The sequence below is a fragment of the Miscanthus floridulus genome, chromosome 4, assembly GCF_019320115.1.
Source record: "Miscanthus floridulus cultivar M001 chromosome 4, ASM1932011v1, whole genome shotgun sequence".
NCBI lineage: Eukaryota > Viridiplantae > Streptophyta > Magnoliopsida > Poales > Poaceae > Miscanthus > Miscanthus floridulus.
The window spans coordinates 35,292,920-35,300,804 of record NC_089583.1 but is presented as its reverse complement, the minus strand read 5'-3'; the positions used below and the strand labels follow the sequence as shown (position 1 = coordinate 35,300,804).

Genomic DNA, 7,885 nt, shown 5'->3' with positions numbered 1-7,885 from the left:
GTGAGTGTGCGTGATGTGAGTTTATGCGCAAATTCAGATATATGACTCTGTTCGCTTGTCTTATGAGCCGTACTGTTTTAGCGAAGAAATATTGTTTTTTCTCTTACGATAAATCAGCGAACGTTACTTTCAGCCATGGCTTTTCAGCGAATCAAACATGACCTATATACTACAATTTGTAGTTGAAGTATTGAGCCATAAAAAAGAGAGTTAATTAAGAGTCAAAAGTATTGAAAACCAACACAGCAAATTATTGGGAATCGACTAGGAGAATTGAAAATCTCCTCCCTCCTCCCTCCCCTTCGTCCGACTCCGAGAAAGCGCCACCGCAGGGCACCGACCGCGCAGCGAATGGCGGCAGCAAGCATCATGCCTCCACACACAAACCCACCACCTCCAGCCACAGCGCGTAATCCCACCGCTACCGTCTCCGATCCCCAACGCCACCGAGACGCCCCGACGCCGTCCCTCCGCGCGCTCTTCCTCCGCGCCGTGGACCCGTCCCGCCCCTCGTCATGGTCCACGGCCGTCGCGGACCTCCTCTCATCCGGCGACCCCGTCGCCGCGCTGGCCGCGTTTGCTGCCGCCATCCGAGCCAACCCCGCTGCGCTCCGGCCGGCCCTGCCCCCGGCCCTCCGCGCCGCCGCCGCCGCCACCTCTCCTCTCCGCCGGCCGCCAGCTCCACCTCCTCGCGCTCCGTGCGGGCCTCTTCCCCTCCGACGCCTACTCCGCCTCCGCCCTCCTCCACATGTACCACCATTGCTCCCGCCCCCTCGATGCCCGCAGGGCGTTCGACGAAATCCCCGCTCCCAACCCCGTCATTGTCACTGCCATGGCGTCCGGTTGCGTGCGCAACAACCTCGTATATACTGCGCTCTCTATCTTCCGCTCCATGGTCGCCTCTGATTCCGCGGGAGTGGTCGACGAGGCGGCTGCACTGGTAGCGCTCTCTGCATCCGCCCGTGTCCCTGACCGTGGCATTACTGGTGGTATTCATGCACTTGTCTCCAAGATTGGCTTGGATGGGCATACAGGGTTAGCAAACACGATGCTAGACGCTTATGCAAAGGGCGGTGGTCATGACCTGGGGGCGGCGAGGAAGCTCTTTGATATGATGGAGAGGGATGTGGTGTCCTGGAACACAATGATTGCATTGTACGCCCAGAATGGACTGTCAGCAGAGGCGCTTGGGTTGTATAGGAAGATGCTGATTGTGGGAGGTGGTGTTAGATGCAATGCGGTAACCTTGTCGGCTGTGCTACTGGCCTGTGCGCATGCGGGGGCAATACAGACTGGAAAGCGCATCCATAATCAGGTGAGTTGCTTCCTCATAACCTTTTATTACAAAGTTCCTTGGCCAGTTGCATGTTTCTTGGGACCAAATTCACCATGCCAATATTTGAAGATCAGTCTACGTGATTTTGCTGAACAAAGGGAGCCATCTATAACTGTTAGAATAGTCTTACATTTGTTGTTGAGGGCCTCTATGCTAACTCATTCCTGCAGGAGTGCCATCACCTCATGAACCATGTGAGATGGCATTATAGCACCAAAAGTACCTGCATGCATCATCCTATGAGAAAAACCTTATAAAGTTGTTACTAGTCACTGTTAATGATGATGGAATAATGTTTTAGCATACAAGGTATTTCTGTGCTTAGGTGTTAAGTTTGGCCAAACAAATGGACCTGCATGCTTTGAAGAAAAAATATGCTGTGAACATAGAAGCATCACGATCACCTTTTTCTTTTCGAGGACTATAGTATATAGTAACCTTTTTCTCATCTGTTGCTTTGCTTTTGGAGATCTGTGGTAGTGTGGTATATGCCAGATTTGTCCACAAGCAAAATTTTGAGTTATGATTATGACATAACTGCCATACTTGCCAGTGAGCATTTGTACTTCGATAGATTTTATGTGGATCAAAATCGCATTTGAGAATTCTGTGTGAGTTGTCTGGTCAGTAGGTATCATTTATTTATCTTTATGGATCTAGTGATCTACATTATCATTGATTCATTATACATTGATCAAGATAAGAATCGAAATGCTAGGTCATCTACATTAGTTCATTACTAAGCTTAAGCAACTTCCCTTTGGCAGCATTGGATGAGATACATCAAATCAATTGTTCATCTGTCTCACAGTTGCCATGTTCTCAAATTATATGATGGTGCTATGCCATTCTTTCTATTTAATTTTGATGTGATTAAATTTTCCTCTTATTATATATTTTAAAGGTGGTAAGAATGGGATTGGAGGACGATGTCTATGTTGGGACTTCTGTAGTTGATATGTACAGCAAGTGTGGAAAAGTTGAAATGGCGTGGAAAGCCTTTCAAAAAATTAAGGGAAAGAATATCCTTTCATGGACTGCCATGATTGCTGGCTATGGCATGCATGGATATGGCCAAGAAGCCCTTCATGTTTTCACTGACATGAGGAAGTCAGGGCTAAAGCCAAACTACATAACCTTTATCTCAGTTTTAGCTGCTTGCAGTCATGCTGGTCTTTTGAATGAGGGCCGTTATTGGTACAACACCATGAAAACTGAGTTCGGAATTGAACCTGGTGTCGAGCTCTATGGATGCATGGTGGATCTTCTTGGCCGTGCTGGTTGTCTTGATGAAGCTTATGACCTTATTAAAGAAATGAAAGCCAAACCTGATGCTGCTTTGTGGGGAGCTCTTCTTAGTGCATGCCGAATCTACAAAAACGTTGAGTTGGCGAAAATTTCTGCAGAAAGATTGTTTGAGTTGGATGCAACTAACTCTGGGTATTATGTTCTCTTGTCAAATATATATGCAGAAGCTGGAAGGTGGAAAGATGTGGAAAGAATGAGAGTTCTGGTTAAAACCAGAGGAATAGAAAAGCCTCCAGGGTATAGCTCGGTTGAGTTGAAAGGTAAAACCCATTTGTTTTATGTTGGGGACAAGAGTCATCCACAGTACAAGGAAATCTATGCTTATTTGGAGAGAACTGCTTGAGAGAATTCAAGAAGCAGGCTATGTACCAAACACAGGTTCTGCTCTTCATGATTTGGATGTAGAAGAGAGAGAATCCATGTTGCGCATCCATAGTGAAAAGCTTGCTGTTGCGTTTGCCCTGATGAACTCTGTACAAGGGTCAGTAATCCATGTCATAAAGAATCTCCGGGTCTGCACTGATTGCCATGCAGCAATAAAGATTATTACAAAGCTTACTGGACGAGAGATTATTGTTAGAGACATAAAGCGCTTTCATCATTTCAAGGATGGGTTATGCTCATGTGGGGATTATTGGTGACATTATGCAAAGAAGCTTAGTTTGTGATGCCATATTGGTAGGCATCAGAATAACACATATTAAGATAACTGTTTATGATACTCTCAGTGCATCTGTCCAGGACACAGAGGCCAATACATCAGTGATATAATTTATAACTTTTCATCCTGATTAGGATAAAATGGTCTGAACTGCATAGCTGGCTGACACAGTTAGTCAACTTATCTGTGGTGAAGATGAAGGACATTGGGGCTTTCAATAGTCCTGCGTAATACACTTGCACTTTCATGCGCAAGACATGGATTTTCGTCATGATATGAAGGGCTTGTAACATAATGGCTCAGCCTTGACCATTTGTGAAGGCCAGGAGCACAAAGTCATTTTGGAGTACATGAATTCTGCCAGGATTAGTTTTTTAATATTTACATGTGATGAGAAACACTGCTGGACACTTCAGAAGCATGAATTTGTCAATCCCAGAAATGTGCCTCAGAGAGGAAATTGAGACATGATCATTTCTTAATATCAACTCTGTTCCATAACATTATAGAAGGTTTGTATGTTATTCTCATTTAAATGTACAGCAATTAGTAAACAAAATGTGATACTGTGGAGTAAGGACTTAAAATACCATTTCGCCCTGAAAACCATTTCAAACTGAGTTCAGGCTTTAGAGATGAGGTTCTTTATTACTAATTATTTTATAAAAGTAGTATGCGCTATCCAAGCTATCAACTAACTGGATAGTGGTTTTGTGGAAAGTGAGTGCTTATACATCCTTTTAAAGTGGATTGCATAGTTGTCACAATAAGGACAGTAGAATATAGCTAATCACATTGTGTGCAATTTGACAAAGAAACAAAGCTGTCTTCGATGGTCTTACATAACTGTATGTGCTATCCCTAGCTTTTTTTTCTGAAGCCACAATCCCATTGCTTAGCCCATGCCCTGTCAAACATGGCATGCCTGGAGGCGACAGGGATGTGCACACGAGGTGAACAGATCTGCTGTATGGCGCACATGAAGGGCATGAATTCGACGTGGTTTCTCCCATTTACCAAATCAGCTGTCAACACCATTGTTCCTCCCCTTCTCAAATTATCTGACAGAAGTAATCCAGCAAAGAAGACAAGGGGTATAGCACAATCACTGGTATAGCACAAACGGAGAGAGCAAGAGTGAGAACCAGCCACAGGTCAGTAGTACATGCTTGTGTTCAAGTGTTTGTCTTGGTGATTTTGGTTGGAAAAATAGGGAGGGGAGAAGGGTTTGATTTTGTGTTGTAGGGTTTTAATTTTTTCAGTTGCAAGGCTCCAAGTTGAATTGTTAGAAGTTTGTACTGAGTTTCCTATATCTGTTGAATTGGTAGGTGTATGTGGTAATTAATTAGGGTTTGCTTTGCTCTGAAGACCAATGCATTCAAGCTTCTGGTGACAAAGGGAATGGTGGTTTCCTTTGGTTCTACACTGGCAGGAGGATGATTCTTTGGCCCGCGCATGAGGTATATTTGTGTAAGTGAATGGCTGAGTCTTGCTGTGCATTGGTTGTGTGTATGCTTATACATTATTTTGCTCATTCTAGGAGTGAAACTGGTGCATCTGTCCAATGTTTCAGCGCAGAGCTCGGTTGGTAAAGTAGCTTGCATGTATGAAGGTGAAGGATGCCTATGAATGTTCGAGGAAGAGTGCTGAGTTGGAGAAGGATTGGGTTACGCCAAGTGCAAAGAAGCTCCACGCTCCACGGTGAAAAGAGGAAATGGGATGCAGCAGAGAAAAAGAATACTTTAAGCATGTCTAGAAAGGACGGTTTTCTGCAGCAGAACTGGAGGATGGTTGTGGTATACTCGTATGGCGCCTGTGAGGTTGCTGGTGCTTCTCTGAGTATCTGTTGCTGCTGGCAAGCGCTGAGTACCTGTTGGACCACTCCAGGACACTCTGAACTCTGTAACGATGGAGGTGTACGTTTTTGACAGCATATCTGAGCTTGGGATATGTTTATTTTGTATCTACACCTGCGATGTGCTTAGCCACTATTAACGGCAATGCGGCGCCTTAACTTTTTGTGTTGGCAGTGGTCAAGCCTGAAACGCTGTACAGTTTTACATGGTTCTAATGTGTGCATATATGCATATGTTTCTCTGAATATCAGCTGCTATTTATGCGTACGAGTCCAACCATGCAAACAAAGCAACATCTGACAATACAAATATATAAGAGAGAAAAAGTTTAAACTATGAGAGAAACATGTATTTAGACAACTTTTTTTTTGTGTAGAGTTATCCATGTAGTATATTTAAGGGTCGCATTACATGCAAATCCCTTGGGCACACTTAGTCAAATAAAGTATTGGTGATTAGTCTGGCAATGAAGTTCTTGTTTCAGTTCCCCTGCTGCTCATGCTTCTGCTACATCAAGAAAAAGAAGAGCAGACTCAAGGAAGAGGGAAAGCAGGCTTGATGTGCTCTGCTGCTACATCCTTTTCACTTCAGATTTGGACCAGGGTTTCCATTTGCAAGTATGTCCAAAGGTGTATGATCATCTGTGCAAAATTGTACTGTCTGAACTTCATGTGTCTGTAGTGAATGCACATTCTATCATCAGAGATAATGTCACTCTGTCGAATGATGTAAGGTGTTAAACTGTCTTCCATATCATAAAAGCCAGTCACTGATTAGTTTCTTTTGTCTTTATCTGTGGCTTCTGTTTTGTGGATGACCATCTCCTTCATCTGTTGTTCAACAGGCACGAGCCCAACTTCAGCCAGAAACCTACAACACAGAAATGGCACTTCAATTAATCATCCACCAAACAAGAGTAAAGGTGTTTTTTTTGAAAGATCAAGAATAAAGGTGTTCACAGGGAGGATATAAACGGGTAGATAGACTGACCTGTTAAGCAGCACAAATAGCACGGTTCCAATAGTTACAAGCAGAAGAACATGCGCAACAATTACAAAGTTTTTCGACGAAAATGCTAGCGCAAGCATCGCTGTAAAACACAAGGCCAGGAACAAAAACGTAATCTTGAGCACAAACCACGTGGGAGCCTACACAGCAAAAGTAGCATCAATTAAGCTCTCTCATCAACATGTGTAATGCCAAAACCATGCAAACAGAGGCAAGACTAACGTTGAATATGAGACTCAGTATATCATGTACAACCAAGCACACTACATTGCACAGACATGACTAAAGTTGAATTGACATCGAATACACTAAATATGGAATATTTTGCACGAATTATGCCATCAAAAGGAATGTCCTTACATTAACACCAGACGACAACTGCTCCCACCAATACAGCTTCGGCATATGATACTTCATTTGAGTGGCACCCTTCCATTCTGTGTCCAACACTACTTATTACTAGCAGAAATTGGTAACAAAATCAGGTAGTATGCTCCATGCCGAACCATCATCATTATAATTCATAACGTTTAGTATAGCAGAGAAAAAGGGGTTATCATAGGCTATGCAATATTTTCGCATGCAACAGTTGGCAATTGAATGGCTGTTTGGTAATTGACAGAAGTAACAATCAGTTGTACTTTTAGAATGCAAGTATGCAACAAAGTTGGATTATATCTCAACTTTCAGTTGTACTTTTGACGTAGCAAACTTGCACAAGCACTCGCACGCGGCCAGCAAAATACAACGCTTTACCGGATGAAGATTGCTTAATTCAGTATAGGACACGGGCGTACAAATGTAGAACCGACAATTTTTGAAAAAAAAAAACACTCGAAGCTAGCGGAATCATGTATGTATGTATATGCAGGTCAGATCCGGAGCAGAACAGCTTATCATGTATGTATGTATATATGCAGGTCAGATCCGGGGCAGAATAGCTTATATTAGGGTTTTGGGGACGCTCGGTTTCGCACAGCAGGAAGGAAAGAGAAGATGGCGTGCATACCTGGTGAGGGCTCGTCGCCGGCGAAGACCTGTTTGGCGAAGGGCCGCGGCGGTCGCACAGTCGTAGCGACGGGAAACGGGGAGAAAGAAAGAGGAGGATGGGGACCGACAGCATCGCACAGCCCAACAATGGCCCAAGGCCCGCCGCATAAAAAGTCTGCTCCTCGAGACCTCGAGTGCTCCTCTACAGAGCCGGACTGCCGGAGCACAAAGAGCCACGGCTACGGCTTACTTTTTTTTTTTCTTAGAGAACAGGAGGGATGACTGATCCCTATAGATGGCCAACGGGCCGGCCCGGCCTGGCACGGCACGGGCCCGTGCCAGCACGGCCCGATAGCCGACGGGCCGGCATGGCACGCCGTGCCTCCCGGGCCGTGCATCACAGGGCCATGGGCCTGGCATTCGTCCCAGGCACGGCCTTTGGGCCGATTTCCGTGCCAGGCCGGCCCGAGAAGCACGACCATTTTTATAGGCCGTGCCAGCCCGAGGCCCACTGAGCGGCCGCGTGGGGAGGCGAGGCGGAGGTGGCCGCCAGGGCTGGGAGCGGCGGAGCTCCGGATCTCGAGGGCAGGAGCTGCGCAGGCGGCGCCCTCCCTCAAGCGATGGAGAGGAGGAGATGAAGAGGGGCCATGGGGGTGAGCGAGATGGAGAGGAGAGAAAACAAGGAAGGGAGGGAGTCGCCGGATTGCCCCCACGCGCGCTCCTAGC

At 45.5% G+C, this 7,885-nt stretch overlaps 2 pseudogenes; one reads left to right on the top strand and one right to left on the bottom strand.

The window, feature by feature from the left end:
• The first annotated feature begins 258 nt into the window (after window positions 1-258).
• On the top strand, window positions 259-5,411 carry LOC136549592 (pentatricopeptide repeat-containing protein At3g26782, mitochondrial-like; annotated as a pseudogene).
• A 100-nt stretch (window positions 5,412-5,511) lies between these two features.
• On the bottom strand, window positions 5,512-6,605 carry LOC136549593 (uncharacterized; annotated as a pseudogene).
• Between the last annotated feature and the right edge of the window lie 1,280 nt (window positions 6,606-7,885).